The sequence below is a fragment of the Peromyscus californicus genome, unplaced genomic scaffold (genome assembly GCF_007827085.1).
Source record: "Peromyscus californicus insignis strain IS unplaced genomic scaffold, ASM782708v3 Scaffold_2__1_contigs__length_46816999, whole genome shotgun sequence".
NCBI lineage: Eukaryota > Metazoa > Chordata > Mammalia > Rodentia > Cricetidae > Peromyscus > Peromyscus californicus.
Genome location: NW_026294540.1, coordinates 36,651,397 through 36,667,901, shown reverse-complemented (window position 1 = coordinate 36,667,901; position 16,505 = coordinate 36,651,397). Strand labels below are relative to the sequence as shown.

At 44.7% G+C, this 16,505-nt stretch overlaps 1 long non-coding RNA gene and 1 other non-coding gene across 2 annotated transcripts; one reads left to right on the top strand and one right to left on the bottom strand.

Moving 5' to 3' along the window:
- Window positions 1–5,966: 5,966 nt before the first annotated feature.
- LOC128120417 (uncharacterized) lies at window positions 5,967–16,401 on the bottom strand. The gene is made up of 4 exons (XR_008221871.1): window positions 16,287–16,401; window positions 15,160–15,244; window positions 11,276–14,313; window positions 5,967–10,606 (listed from the first exon to the last, which is right to left on the bottom strand). It is a non-coding gene; the product is annotated as an uncharacterized LOC128120417 (long non-coding RNA).
- LOC128121154 (U11 spliceosomal RNA) lies at window positions 12,519–12,656 on the top strand. Its single transcript, XR_008222097.1, has one exon. It is a non-coding gene; the product is annotated as a U11 spliceosomal RNA (small nuclear RNA).
- Window positions 16,402–16,505: the final 104 nt, after the last annotated feature.

The window sequence follows — 16,505 nt, the reverse complement described above, 5'->3', positions numbered from 1 at the left end:
CTGCCTCTAGGTGTTTGTGAGAAATGAATGAGATCAGGGGTGCAGCACTGGGCACAGTTCCAAGCACACAGAAGGCACCCAGAAAACAGTAACTATTTTTATACCCAGAGCGCTTGAGTCCTTAGAGTGTAAGTTCAGTGGATTTATGAACTCAGTGTGCTGTTAATAATGGTTAATGATTAGCTGTTTATAAAATTACGTTCCTTGAACAGTGAAATGGCTCAGCAGGTAAAGACACTTGCAGCCAAGCCCAATGAGTTCAATGCCCAGGACCCACCTGGTAGAAGAAGAGAACTGAGTCATACAAGTTGTCCTCTGACCTCCACAGGCTCAACACACACACACACACACACACACACACACACACACACACACACACATATACACACACACATGCCCACATATACATACATACACATACACACACACACACACACACACACACACACACACACACACACACACAGAGACACTAATGGATAAATAAAATAACTTTCCTTGACAGCCCAGCTTTAGTGAGGCAGTGGATTCAGTCCCAAATACTGCAGAAAACAAAACAACAACAAAATCCTGTTTGTTTGTTCTCGTATGTATACCTGCATGAAGCTGTTTTTAGTCTTTTTTGGTGTACGTGTGTGTTGTATGTGTTGTGTTGGGGGAGGGAACATGTGTGCCCGTGCATGGAGACCAGTTTGCTGTCTGGTGTCTTCCTCAGTCACTTTCCAGTTTTTGAGACAGAGTCTCTGGCTGAACCAGGTTCCAGAACTCACCAATTGGCCGGGCCGTCTGGCCAATGGGCTCCAGGAATCCTTTTTCTCTCTCACCAGTGCTGGAATGACAAGAGTCTATGACCATGCCTAGCTTGGTTTTTGTTGCTTTTTGTTGTTGTTGTTGTTGTTATTGGTTTTTGTTTTGTTTTGATTTTTTAGACAGACTCTCACTATGTAGTCCTGGCTGGGCTAGAACTCACTACACAGACCAGGCTGGCCTCAAATACTGTGCGCCTTCGTCTCTATCCCTAATGCTGGGATTTAAGGCATGTGTTACCACACCCTGCCCATGCCCAGCTTTTATCTGGGTGCTGGGGATCCAACCTCAGGTCCTCATACTAGCATGACAAGCACTTTACCCACTGAGCCAAATCCTCAGCCCCATGTATGGAAATATTTTAAACTAAAAAATGTTTTATGTATGTGAGTGGTTTGCCTATGTGTGTATATATACACCATGTTCATGCCTGGTACTTGCAGAGGCTAGGAAAGGGCATCAGATGTTATGAGGAAAGACCATAGACTCAGTCTAATTATAATTAAAGATTTATTGCTTAGTTGCTAGCAGGATGAATAATCTCTGAACCAGATTTGAGATTGCCATGAGAAGGGGGGTGACTTTGGATACCTACTCAAGCAAGCAAAAACTGGTCTGTTCTATCAAGTTAAGTGCCCCAGAACAATCTTTGGGTATCTGCATACACAAGTTATAGAAAGCCAAAAGAGCAGTTAGTCATATCAGAACAAGTAGATAATCATGGCTGTACATTTTGGAATGTGGTGGGGTCCTGAAATCAGAGTTCCTGGGAATTTGTCTTCCAGGGACTGGAGCCAGAGACAAATAGCTAGTGTGTACCAAGATGGATGCCTGACTTTCAATGAAGTTTCTTTAGCTATCACACAGACACCCTGGAACTGTAATTTACAGTTGTAAGCTACCTATGGGTGCTGGGAACTGAACCAAGGTCCTCTGCAAGAGCTGAAAGCATTCTTAACTGCTGAGCCACCTCTCCAGCTCTATGAAAGTATTTTTTACATTCACATGTAATCAACCTGAAGAGAAAGATTCAGGAAGAGAGAATGGGCACACATGATCCAAGATGTGGGTCACCAACTTTTTCTAAAGCTGGATACAGTGGTTCACACCTGTCATCCCAGAGTTTGGGAGGCTGAGGCAGGAGGATTGCCTGGAGTTCCAGGCTAGCCTGGGTGTTCTGTTCTTACTTCCTCTGAGTTGAAGTGTTCCCTCCTGGAGGAGGGAAAGAAGCTCATCCAACTTGCAAGGCTCAGAAAATTTATACAACTTACAAAGCTCAGGAAATTCATGCAATTTACAAAGCTCTGGAAATTCACATGATTTACAAGACTCAGGAAGATAGAAAGTTATAGGATTTATAAGGCTTCTCTCCAAAGTTATATAAGCAGTCAATAATTGCTATGTAGAAAGACTCCCCAGTTGGCTAAGTTAGGTTGTTCAGTGAGCTTCAGGGATGCAGCTCTCCTGAGTCATCACTCATGTTGGGGTGAACTTTTAGATGACAGAGCAGCCTTTGAGTCATCCGTGCTATTGTAAGTCACCCACATTCCTGTAAGTAACCCAATAAACCCACTGACTGACTAGGCTAGACTGAACAGGGAAGATCACTTCTTTGTTTTCTGTGACCTGTGAGATGAATAGATGTTCACATCTTCCTAGGAAAAGTCAACACAACACTGGGCTAAGCTAATAAAACTATTACAAATGAGGAAATCAGAAATATTGAGAGTATGGCATGTTTGTTTTAAAAACTGGTACTTTAGAAAGGAAGAGAAACTGGGTGTGGGCTACACACTTGCAGCACAAGTTACTTGGGAGGCTCTGGGCAAGATGACTTGAGTCCAGGAGTGTAGGTCTAATCCAGATGGTGTACTTACAGAGCAAGACCCTGGCTCAACAACAGGCTGGAGAGAAGACTCAGCAGTTCAGAGCACTTGCTGTTCTTGAAGAAGAACATATGACCCTCAGCACCCATGTCAGGTGGCTCACAAGCACCTGTAACTCCAGCCTGAGGTGGCCAGATGCCATCTTTAGACAGGCATTTGAGTCTTCCTGCTTACATGGTGCACATGCATACACACATGTGCATAATATCAAACAAAATTTAAAATATGAAACCAATGGAGCTGGAGAGATGGCTCAGTAGTCAAGAGCACTTGTGTTTGCAGAGGGTCTGGGTTTGGTTCACAGCTCTTACATGGTCACTCACAACTATCCATGACTCCAGGTCTAAGGGATCTGATGTCCTCTTCTGGCTTCCACAGGCCCCAGGTATACATGTGGTGCATAAATATACACCCAGGCCAAATACCCATATATATATATAATCTAATTTTAAAATCCAGAGATAATTAAAATACTTATATTGAGCTGCAGAACATCAAGTTTCCTTTAACCCAAAAGTTCTTGTTACCAATATTAATCAATAGTAATAATGGTCATAGCACAGCAGTCAATACATTTTTTCAAATCGTTTTTGAGCAAATTATCACTTTTAGAATGTGTCAGAATGAAAGGGATGACATTTTTAAAAAGACATGTGTCGCCAGGTGTGGTGGAGCATGCCTTTAATCCCAGCACTTGGGAGGCAGAGGCTAGTGGATTTCTGAATTCGAGGCCAACCTGGTCTATAAAGAGAGTTCTAGGACAGCCAGGGCTACACAGAGAAACACTGTCTTGGAAAAAAAATTGCCAGGTATGGTGATATTTTATTTTGTACTAAAATGTTATTTGTATGTTAATAAATAAAGTTGCCCGGGGGTCAGAGCTATTAGCAAGCCATAGGAAAGCCGCAGTGGTGGCGTACGCTTGTAATCCCAGCACTTGATAGGCAGAGCTGGGTAAGTCTCTGTGTGTTCAGGGATACAGCCAGCATTGGAGACACATGCCTTTAATCTCAATAGCAATCATAGAAGACCTGGAGGTCTATACAGACGGGCAGTGATGAAGCAGTCATGTGGTTGGGTTTACAACCAATGAGAAGGCAGAACTGAAAGTCTATATAAGGACTTTAACACAGGAAGTAGCTCTTTTTCAGAGAGGTAGGACCACCGCAGGAGGAAGGGTAAGGTTTTAGCTCTTAGCTCTGACCTCTTGGCTTTCTTCTTTGCATTGGTTCTGTGTTTCTTATTTAATAAGACGGTTGGTTACATCTACAGCCAGGTGGCAGTGGCTCACACCTTTAATCCCAGCACTCAGGAGGCAGAGCCAGGCGGATCTCTGTGAATTTGAGGCCAGCCTGGTCTACAGAGCAAGATCCAGGGCAGGCACCAAAACTACACAGAGAAACCTCGTTTTGGAAAAAAAAATTGTATAGAATTTAGGGCTACAGAGATGACCAGGTGAGTAAGGTGCTTGCCAACAAATCCGAGGACCTGAGTTGATTCCCTAGCATCCACCTGTAATTCCATCACTCAGGAGGTGGAGACAAGTGATTCATGGAGCAAGCTAGCTAACTATACTGTGAATTCTGGGCTCAACCCAAAGACCTTGAGTCAATATATGAGTCAGAGAGCTATCAAGGAAGAGACTAGGGGCCTATGAGATTGCAAAGGAGCTTGCAGCCAAACCCAGTGACCTGAGTTCTATCCCCAGGACCCCACTGGTTGGAAGGAGAGAACCTATTTCTATAAGTCATTCTGTGCTGTGTCATGTGTATGCCCACATTCATATACTCACACATAAATAAACAAATAAATAAATAAACAAACCAATGAATAATTTTAAGGGAGACATCAGCTGGGAATAGTGATGCACACCTTTAATCATAGCAGTCAGGAGACAGAAGCAGGCAGATCTCTGTGAGTTCAAGGTCAGCCTGGTCCACATAATGAATTTCAGGACAGTCAGGGCTACATAATAAGACCCTGTCTCAAGAAAAAGAAGAGGAAGAGGAGAAGGAGGGGGAGGGGAGGGGTGGAAGACCAGACATCGACCATCAATCTCTGGCCTCCAAGCATGTGTGCATGAATACACACACACTCACATACATCTGTGCACCCGTACACATACAGTCATGAATGCACATGAATGCACATGTACGCACACAAAAGTGAAAAACAACATATAGACTTTGATGAAATAGTTAAAAACAATGCAAAATGTAACTGTTTTCTAGGAAATATATGGTAATTCTGTGTAGTCTTATTTCACATTTTTATTTACGCTTAGTTTTGGAGCCAGGGTCTCAGGCCATCTAGGCTGGCCTTGGATTCCCTGAGTAGCTAGAGTTGACCTTGAGTTGATCTTTCTGCCTCTACCTCTTAAGTTCAGGGATTGCAGGAATTCTCAGCTTTATCTTTATTTTTTTTTAATATTTATTCAGTTATCTTTGTTTTTATTTTGTTCTGCTTTTTGAGACAGTGTCATACACCCTAGAACTAGAGTCCTAGGCAGTTGTATGCCACCATGTGGGTATTGAGACAGGAACTCGGTTCCTCTGTTTGAGCAGCCAGTGCTCCTCACTGCTGAGCCACCTCTCCAGCCCCAAAGGTCAGGGCTAGGGATGAAAAGCCTTCTTGGTTGGTATTTTGTTTTGTTTTTTGTTTTTTGGTTTTTTTTTTTTTTTTTTTTTTTGGTTTTTTCGAGACAGGGTTTCTCTGTGTAGCTTTGTGCCTTTCCTGGAACTCACTTGGTAGCCCAGGCTGGCCTCGAACTCACAGAGATCCGCCGGCCTCTGCCTCCCGAGTGCTGGGATTAAAGGCGTGCGCCACCACCGCCCGGCTTGTTTTGTTTTTGAGATAGGCTCTCACTGTGTAGTTATGTGGTCCTGGCTGGCCAGGAACTCACTATGTAGACCAAGCTGGCTTCGGATTCACAGAGATCTACCTGTTTCTACCTCCTGAATGTTGGGATTAAAGACGTACCTGCTGTTTTATTTCTAAATGTTTTTTCATTTATTATTATTGTGTGTATGAGGCATGTGTAGGGATCAGAGAACAATTTTCGAGAGTCAGTTCTCACCTTCCACTGTAGGTTCCATGCCTCAAACTTACATTATTGGGCTTCTGTGTTGGCCCTAGGTTGTATTTCTGGATGAGCTTTTGTCACATAGATGTAGTTATTTGTCAAAACTCCACTCATGGGGCTGGAGACACGGCTCAGCAGTTAAGAGCACTGACTGCTCTTCCAGAGGACCCAGGTTCAATTCCCAGCACCCACATGGCAGCTAACAACTTTTTGGTTCCTAGCACCTACTTTGGGTGGCTCATAACTGCCTGTGACTCTAGCTCTGGGGGATCTGATGCCCTCTCCTGGCCTCTTTGGGTACTTTCATGCACATGTAAACACATACACATACACAAACACATACACACACACACACACACACACACACACACAGAATTTAAATCTTAAAAAACCAACAACTAAGGGGTTGGCTCACTGTTTAAGAGCATCCATCACTACTGTAGAGGACCCAGGTTTGGTTCTCAGTACCCTTATTGGTGGCTCACAATCATTCGTAATGTAACTTCAGTTCTATGGGATCCAACATTCTCTTCCGACCTCCATGGAAACCAGGAACTCACATAGTGTGCATACATACATGCAAACAAAACACTTATACACATAAAATAAGATAAATAAATCTTTTAATATATTTAACACAGAGACATTCCAAGACGAGGATTGGTATGGTAGGTCCATGGTGCTTTTGATAATTTCCACGTGTCTTTGCAAACACATACACATACACAAATGCAATAAAATTAAAGTGCATGGTTACTGAGAAATGACACTTGAGGTTGACCTCTGACCACTATCTGCATACTTATACACATGCACTCACACATGTGTGCTCACACATATATACTCACAGACTTATACCTGCACCAACACACATACACATAAAAGAGATTAATTGTGAATGGGTAAATGGATAGAAGTACGATAAAGCAAGTATAGTTAGAATGCCTGTTGTAGATTTATGGGGGAATGTGTCTTCACTGTAGATTTCTTTCCACTTTACTGTGCATTCAAAACTAATTTTTAAGCAGGATGTGGTGGTTCATACCTTTGATTCTAGCACTTGGGAGGCAGATCTCTATGAGTCCAAGGCCAGTCAGGCCTACATATCAAGTTCCAGACCACCTATGGCTACATAGTCAGACCCTGTTTCAAAAAAATAAAAATGCATATGTGTGTGAGTGTGTTCACAGACACACAAGTGCCATGATGCATGTGTGTCTCTATCACTGAATTATTCCCTAGCCTCTCACTAGGGAAGTCTAGGCAGGTGCTCTACCACTGAACTATACCTCCAGTCTCTCAGTAGGGGATTCTAGGCAGGTGCTCTACCACTGAGCCACACCCCAGCCCCTCACTGGGGGATTCTAGGCAGGTGTTCTACCACTGAGCCACACCCCAGCCCCTCACTGGGGGATTCTAGGCAGGTGGTCTATTGAAAAGTCACCTGTCCAGCGTCTAAAATTCAGTTCTTCATATCTAGTTGCCACATTTCAAAAGTTCAGTCCTGACAGTCATGGTAGTACACACCTTTAGTCCCAGCACTTGGGATACAGAAGCAGATGGATCTCTGTAAGTTTGAAGCAAGACTGATCTACATAGTGATTTCCAGGACAGCCAGAACTACATAGAAAGACTGAAAAAATTGGGAAAGGTTATCTTTTTTGTTTTTTGTTTTTTTCATTTTTCTTAGGAACTAACTCTGTAGACTAGGCTGGCCTCGAAATCAGAGATCTGCCGGCCTCTGCCTGATCAAAGGCATGTGCCACCACCACTTGGCTGGGGAAATGTTTTCTTAAACAAAAAAACTTAATTGTATTTTTATTTGTGTGCGTGTGTACACATGTGCATGCATGCACCCACAAGTAAATGTTTACAAAATTTAAAAAATAATGAAGACTCAAAGGCTAGACTTGGGTGGTATTGATATTACCAATTCTAACTCCTGCTTGAGGTCCCTGTGCCACTCCAGAAAAACATGCTCATCCCTGAGGAGAATCTCGGTTGTCTGGTGCCTTCTCACTCATTAGGGAAGAAAGGGACTCAGTGAGTCACATAACCAGAAACAATGGGGTAGAGGAAGTCTTGTGAAGAAATGGGAAGTCGTGGCTGGGCAGGGACAACCAAAAGGTATTGGGACTGGTGATGGGTCAGTTGGTAAAAGGCTTACGGTACCAACATGAGGCCCTGAGTCCAATTCCCAGGACCCATGTCAAAACACCTGTAATCCCTGTGGTGGGGATGCAGAGGTAGGGGGATCCCTGGGGTGTCCTGGCGGAGTGAGAGGTCTTGTGTTAAAAAGTAAAGGGCTGTGGTCGGAAACAGGGGCAAGGTGACTCAGCAGGTAGAGACGGCTGCATCTCACCAAGCACCAACTCTTGCAAGTCACCTTTGGACTTCCACCCAGGGGTCATGCCCACAGACCCACTCACTGACCCTACCCAAAATAAAGAAATCCATGAAATTTATAAATAAAGTGAAGCATCATTGAGGAAGATACCTGACATAGACCTCCGGCTTCCATACACACATGCACACGCACAGCCACATACAAACGTACATGTACATATACACACAAAAAGCCCTCCACTGGTTCAGAAGGATTACAAATAACACAGATGCAAAATGACAATGGCTTCATCAAGCTCCAAGTTTATTTCTTCCATGTCTAAAAGTCCAGATGTACGTCAGTCAAGCTGGCTGTGTGGGCTGTAGGGACTGAAGGTTGTGGGCAGCCTGTGCATGGAGAGGTGGAGGTGGCTTGAGACAGGGGTGTTACGTAGCCTAGGCTAGCTTTTTTAAAAATATTTTTAGTTTTTGTTATATAGTCCAGGCTGGCCTGGAATTCACAGAGATCCTCCTGCCTCTGCCTCTCCAATGTTGGGATTAAAGGTGTGTAGCACCATGCCCTGCCTGCTTTTGAACTCTCCGCGTAGCTATGAATGACTTTGAACTCCCAGGACTTCTGCCTCCTCATGCACCACCCCACTTCCATCTTTTAGTATCTATTTTTTAAAAATGGTTCATTACATTTATTTATCATGTGTGTGTAGGACACATTCATATCACGGTGCACGTGTCAGGGCAGGAGAGAACTCCCAGGAGTCAGATCTCTCCTCCTACTGTGTGGGACCCCAGGATAAAACTCAAGCCATCAGATTTGGCAGCAAGTGCCTCTATCCACTGACCCATCCAATCCACACTCTTGCCCGTTTTAAAATCAGTTAGACTAGGGCTAGAGAGGTGGCTCAGCCGTTAGGAGCACTTTCTGCTGTTTTGTTTTGTTTTGTTGTTTTTTTCAAGACAGGGTTTCTCTATCTAGTTTTGGTGCCTGTCCTGGATTTCACTCTGTAGACTAGGCTGGCCTCGAACTCACAGGGATCCACCTGGCTCTGCCTCCCAAGAGCTGGGATTAAAGGCATGCGCCACTACCACTGGGCTGCACTTCCTGCTCTTGCAGAGGACACAGGCTCAGTTCGGAGCACCCACCTGGTGACTCACAACAGTTTGTAACTTCAGTTCCAGGGGATCTAAAGCCTTTTTCTGGCTCTGCAGGCATCAAGCATGCACCTACACATACATGGTCCACAGACATACATGCAAGTAAAACACACATATACATACAATAAAAAGAAATAAATATTTAAAATAAAATGAAACATAATAGTTACTGAGACCTTATGGTCATTTTATATGGAGGCATGGCACAGTTGATAGATTCCTGAAGTAGGATCCCCTGATGTCACCAGCCTGGCTCCAACTTGCCATCATTGATCTCTGGAACACCCCTGAGTCAGTAAGCCCTTTGATCCTCTGTGCAAAATGAGGAGCATGAACCTTGTGCTCTCAATTCAATTATGGGTTCACTAGGGCCATAAATATGGGAAAGGTGTGAACCAGGCAAGGTGGTTCCCACCTTTAATCCCAGGGCTGGAGAGGCAGAGGCAGGTGGATCTCTGTGAGTTCCAGGCCAGCCTGGTCTACAGAGAGAGACTCTACCTACCCCCACAAAGATGGGAGGATTTGGAGCGATGTCTAAGTGATTAAGGGTACTGTTCCTGAAGAGGACCCAGGTTTGGTTCCCAGAACACATGTCAGGTGACATCAGGCAATTCAGGGGATCTAATGCCCTCTTCTGCACTCTGAGGACACCTATACTCACATGTACCCACATACATAGAATTAAAAATAGAATGAATCTGTAAAAAATATGAGGAATAAGGTAGTTTCAATGATTTGATGTATGATGTGTGCATGTGTGTGGGCACATGTATGCACATGTATGTATATATATGGAGGCCAGAGTTGACATTGGGTGTCTTCCTCAACCACTCACAACCTTATGTATTGATGTAGGATCTCTCCCTTAAACCCAGAAGCCTCTGATTTAACTAGCCTAGCTAGCCAGCTTGCTCTAGGGATCCCTCACCTCTGCCTCCTGTGCACTGGGGTTATAGATAAGCTGCTAGGCATCCATGGCATTTACTTGCATGCTGGGGATCCAAATTCTGATCTTCACCCTTGCAGGGTAAAGCCTTTACTCTATGGATCATCTCTCCATCCCCATTATTTGATAACTGTACTGTGCTAATTATACAATACACATGATGTATTTTATATGTTTGTGCATTTGTGTGTGCACATCATTCTGCGGAGACCTCGATATTGGAGTTAATAGCCTCCTCTGTGAGAAAAAAAAATTTCTGATATTTATAAATTACCCAGGATGTGGTATTTTATTATAGCAGCAGAGTTCCCAGTACCCACAACCACCCATAACTCCAGTTTCAAGGTATTCTCATAACTTCTTCCTCCTCCTCTTCTACAGCAGCCTCTAAAAAAGAGATTTTATTTTATGTGTATGAGTGTTTTTCCTATATGTTATGTACCTGTACTTCATGTGTGCCGGGAGCCTATGGAGGTCAGAAGAAGGCACTGGAACTGGAATTACGGATGATGGTGAGCCACCATGTGGGTGCTGGGAATCAAACCCAGGTCCTCTGTAAGAGCAACAACTTGTAGGTGGAGTTTCTCTGTGTCTCAACAGCCGCTTCCAAATAACCATTCAGAGACTTACTATTAATTATAAATGATCGGCCCATAGCTTAGGCTTGTCTCCAGCCAGCTCTTACAGTTTAAATTAACCCATTTATATCAATCTATTTTTTTTTTGAGACAGGTTTTCTCTGTGTAGTTTTGGTGCCTGTCCTGGATCTCATTCTTTAGACCAGGCTGGCCTTGAACTCACAGAGATCCACCTGGCTCTGCCTCCCGAGTGCTGGGATTAAAGGCATGAGCCACCATCGCCCTGGCTCAATCTACATTTTGCCACATGGTGTTACCTCTTTTACATCTTGCACCTCTTGTTTCCTCTCTGTGTCTGGCTGGCAACTCCTCTGACTCTGTCTGTGTCCTTAGTCTGGTTCTCCCACTTAACCTTATCTTGTCCACCTATTGATCAGTCAGCTTCCTTATTAAACCAATCACAGCGACATATACTTACACAGAGTAAAGGAATAGTCCACTGCAAGTGCTCTAAACTGTCGGTGCCATCTCTCCATCCCTGCTCCCACATGCCGTCTTCTAACCTCCTTGGTCTCCTGCATGCATATAGTACACACACAGATTCAGACACACACACACACACACACACACACACACACACACACACACACACACACATGAAATAAATACATATTTTTTAGAATTAAAGTTGTAGGCCTGGGAGATCACTCAGCATAAAGTGCTTTTTTCCCCAAGCCTGGTGACCTAAGTTCGATTCCCACAGCCCACATAAAAGCCAGATGCTGTAGAAAGGTCTATAATGTCAGCATTCCTACAGCACAATGTGAGGAGAATCACCTGGAAGCTCAATGCCACAGAAAACCCTGTCTTAACAAGGCGGAAGGCAAGAGCTAGCTTCAGAGGCCAGGAGTGGTGGCCCATGCCTTTAATCCTAACACTCAGGAAGCCGAGGTAGGAGGATCTCTGAGTTCGAGGCCAGTCTGGTTTACATGTTGAGTTCCAGGACAGCCAGGGTTACATAGACACTGTCTACAAAACAAAACAAAACAACAAAACCTAAAGAAAAACAAAAAAACAAACTTAACTCTAGAAAGTAGTGCTTTGATCTCCACGGATCATGGGTATGCATGTATGCTAAATAAATAAATAAATAAATAAATAAATAAAGTGATTAATTAGCTAATTTGGAAAAAAAGGGGGGGGTCATAGTGAAACAGACCAGAGAGACCCATCTGTCCCAACGGAACCTGGGCAGGAATTGAATTCTGTGAGAGCACTGTTAAATCACTATTCACATTAATGACAGGCATTCCTTTAATTACTATAAATTCTCCTTTTATAAAACCAAACATTTCTTTCATTTTTCTTTATGTATGTGTGTGCCCATGTCTTTGCTGGTACCCATGGAGTCCAGAAGAGGGCATCAGATCCAAACCAGAGGTGGTGGGTGCTGGGCCTCAAACTCTAGTCCCTTGTAAGAACAGTACCTGCTCTTAACCTCCAAGCCATCTTTCCAGACGTATAACCCTTTATTTTAATGATTCTTCTAAAAAAAACTTACACGTGATGAGATGGGTGTGGTGGCATGTACCTTAAATCCCAGCACTCAGGAGACAGAGGCCAGCAGATCTCTATGAGTTCAGTGCCAGCCTGGTCTATATGGCAAATTCCAGACTACCCAAGGCTACATAGTGAGATCCTGTCTCAAAAAACCAAAACAAAAAAAGGGCTTCTGTCATGAGTGGCACACAAAGTGCAACTTTGACTGCTCTGCGTGCGGAATCAACATCAAGAGACTGCGGAAGCATAATAATTTCTTGGTAACTGGGCAGCTGGTGATTGTTGGTCCCCCTGTGTGTGTTGGGGGGGATAACCAAAACAAGGCTGGGTGGTGGCACACACCTTTAATCAGAGCACTTGGGAGGCAGAGCCAGGTGGATCTCTGTGAGTTCGAGGCCAGCCTGGTCTACAGAGTGAGTTCCAGGAAAGGTGCCAAAGCTACACAGAGAAATCCTATCTGGAAAACAAAACAAAAACAAGAAACAAAAAAGTGTATTATGTGAGTTCCAGAACAGTCAGTGATACACAGTGAAACCCTGTCTCAAACAACAACAAACAAACAAAACACTAAGGTGTCTTTTTTTTTTGTTTTGTTTGTTTTTTTCATTTTTCAGATAGAATCTCACTATGTAGCCCTGGCTAGCTTGCAACTCCACATGTAAACCAGGCTGGACTCAAATTCACAGGTGTACCTCTGCCTCTAAAGTGCTGGAACTAAAGGCATCTGCCAGCACACGGCACTAATTTTTAAAAATTATATTTGTGTGTGTGTGTGTGTGTGTGTGTGTGTGTGTACTGTGTACATGCCACAGTATGCAGGCAGAAGTCAGAGGACAACTTTAAGGAATTGGGTCTCTTCTTTCAGTATCCAGCCCTGGGGATCCAATGCAGGTCACCAGGCTTGGCAGTAAGTACTTCTTCCCGTGAACAGCCATCTCAACAGCTGTCCCAGATTTTTATGATAAAACATTAGGGGTGGGGAACAGTACTGAGACCATTCCTTACTGTCTCATCCTGAACATCATTGTCACATCCACAGCCTGTCATCGGAACCCAGATGGTTAACAAAAGTGTGGGCTTGTTCATTTGAAGGAAGTGGCCATGGGCACAGACCTTGTGTGGGTTAAAGGCGAAGTTTCCCTGCACCCAGTGTGGGCTCCCTTCTGCTCTGCCGGAGCTCAAGTTTCTGTCTTTCGTAACTTTTTTTTTTTTTTTTTTGGTTCATTTCCTCCTCCTAGAAGAGCATATGTTCCAGAAGCTTCCTTAAACATGGTGTGGGAGGTAAAACTTCTTTGAGGACTTACTTGTCGGAAGGCATTCTTATTTTACCCAACCACTTGATCAATAAATTGGCCAGAAGGAGGATCCTAGCTTAAACATAATTTTCTTAAAGAATTTTTATTTATTAATTTATTTTCATTTGTTTTTTGAGACAAGGTCTCACTATGTAGACCAGGCTAGCCTGAAACTCACAGAGATTTGCCTGTCTCTGCCTCCCACGTGCTGGGATTAAAAGTGTGAACCACCACATCCAGCTTAAGAATTGTTCTTTAAAAAATGTATTCATCAAAAAAAATTATTTCATACTGGGCAGCGGTGGTGCACACCTTTAATCCCAGCACTCAGGAGGCAGAGACAGGCGGATCTCTGTGAGTTCGAGGCCAGGTCTATAGAGCAAGTTCTAGGACAGCCAGGCAACACACAGAAATCCTGTCTCAAAACAAAGCAAAACGAGGATGTGAGGGCGATCTGGCTGCGACATCTGTCACCCCATTGATCGCCAGGGTTGATTCGGCTGATCTGGCTGGCTAGGCGGGTGTCCCCTTCCTCCCTCACTGCTCCAGATGCGTCCCTCCTGAAGCTGCACGCTCAGTCGAAGAGGATGACCTTCCCCGAATAGAGGAGGACCGGTCTTCGGTCAAGGGTATACGAGTAGCTGCGCTCCCCTGCTAGAACCTCCAAACAAGCATAATAAAAAGAAAAAAAAGAAAAAAGAAACAAAAATATTAGTTTTACATTTTATTTTGTGAGTATGTCGATATGTGTATGCATGTGCCACAGTGTGTGTGTGTGTGTGTGTGTGTGTGTGTGTGTGTATGCAAAGGTCAGAGGGTGACTGTGTGGAGTCAATTCTCTCCTTCCACCTTTACTTGAGTTCCAGGGATGGAACTCAGGCCACCAAACTTGCACCATTAGACAGCAAGCACCTTTACCTACTGAGCCCTGTTGCTGGCCTTCCTGAGGAATTCTGAAGGCATCGTCCCTCAAGTGTAACTGCTGAGAAACCCAAAGCCACTCTCATTTCCTGTTCCCTAAGACTTTGTTTTCTCTTGGGAAGCCAGAAGGATCTTATCTGTCCACACTGCTCTGAAGTTTTACAAGTATGTACGGTGCAGTGGATCAACTTTCCTTCCCTGTGGGCACTTTCCATCTGTGAATGGCTTATCCTCCAGGTCTGGGAAATTCCCTTGGAGGAGTTCCATAAATGCTTTCCTTGTTTGTTTTCTTTGTTCTTTACTTTCTAGTGTTAGGATATTAGGATGGAGGGACTCCGTGGTCTGGTTTTCTTTTCTTAAAAAAAAAAAAAAGGATTTATTTTAAATTACATGTATGTGCTCACATGTGCGCGCATGCACAGACACATGCACACGTGAATGCAGGTGTCTGAGGAGGCCAAAGGTCTCCTGGAGATCACCCTGGAGCTGGAGTTACAGATGGCTGTAAGTCATGTGATGTGGGTGCAGGGACCAGTCATCTGCAAGAGCAGTTTGTGCTCTTAGGCTCAGTGAGTAGGGCACTTACCATGTAAGTGTGAAGAACAGCGGGTGTGAGGACCAGAGTTCCAATCCAGAACCTGTGTGTACAACGGGAGGGCATGACGACTCATCTGCAATTCCAGAGCACAGGTGGTAAAGATGGGATCTCCAGGGCAAGCTGGTTGGCTAGACTAACCGGAATTGGAGAGTTTTGGGTTCATCGAGAGATCCCTGCTTCAATGTATAAGGCGGAGAGCAACTGACAAATACATTTGATGTCAACTTTGGTCCTCTACACACATGTGCACACACAAGTATGCCCACACATGAAAACGCCCGCGCGCGCACACACACACACACACACACACACACCACACATACATACACCAAAAGTATCTTTAATGCTTCAAACAGGCCACCTCATTTGTGAATGAATTATCCTTACCCCGTTATATCAGCAGCCTGCCCTTTATCCTCATGTTTATTATTTTATTTTAACGATATGGTACATGGATTTTTTTTTCTTCCTTATAGTTTTATGTTTATTTAGTGCCCCACCTCCACTTTAAGACATAGTCTCACTGTAGCTCAGGTTGGCCTTGGATAAACTTGGGATCCTTCTGCTACCACCTAACCAGAGCTGGGGGATTCCTGGTGTGCACTATCACATCTGTTTCACGCTGTGGTGGGGAATCAAACCTAGGGCTTCATACATGCTAGGGAAGCACTCTACCAACTGAGCGACATATCCAGCCCCCCACCCTCCCTTTGAGACGTGTAGCCCAGGCTGGGTCTTGAACTCCACATGTACTTGATTGAGGTTGATCACCCTTCAGGATTCTACTGCATCCACTTCCCAAGGGCTGGAATTACAGGTGTGCCACTAGGGCAGGTTTGTGATGGGCTAGGGTTGGAACCCCAGGCTGTACATGCTGGCAGGAATTCTAACTGGGCTGCATCCCGGGGGGCGGGGGGGGGGCGGATTGGAGACAGGATCTCATTGTAGCACAAGCTGTATAGGATTTTCTAGAAGGGCCTTATGCCATAGCATATTGTAGTTATCACAAAACAAGGGGTCTCAAGAATCTCCCCATGGCGTTGGCAGGAGTGGAGGAGAGAGAACGGGGCCCTAACAGAGACCCGAACTGGTAACCCGAAGATCCAGACACCTACCTAAACTTGGTCACGCCCGGGACGCATTAGCGTGCCAAGATGGCGGACGCCCCGCCCCGCGGCCCTTCGAGGCGCGTTCGCCGGCTGGAGCCGAGTGCTTCCGAGCTTTCCCGAAAGCCCGTGGAACCCAGGAACGGAGCGGGCGGGAGCGGCCCCGCCCGGAGCCTGGGAGCTGCGTCGACAGCACCGAGGGGGAGGGGAGGCCGGATGTGAGTGGAG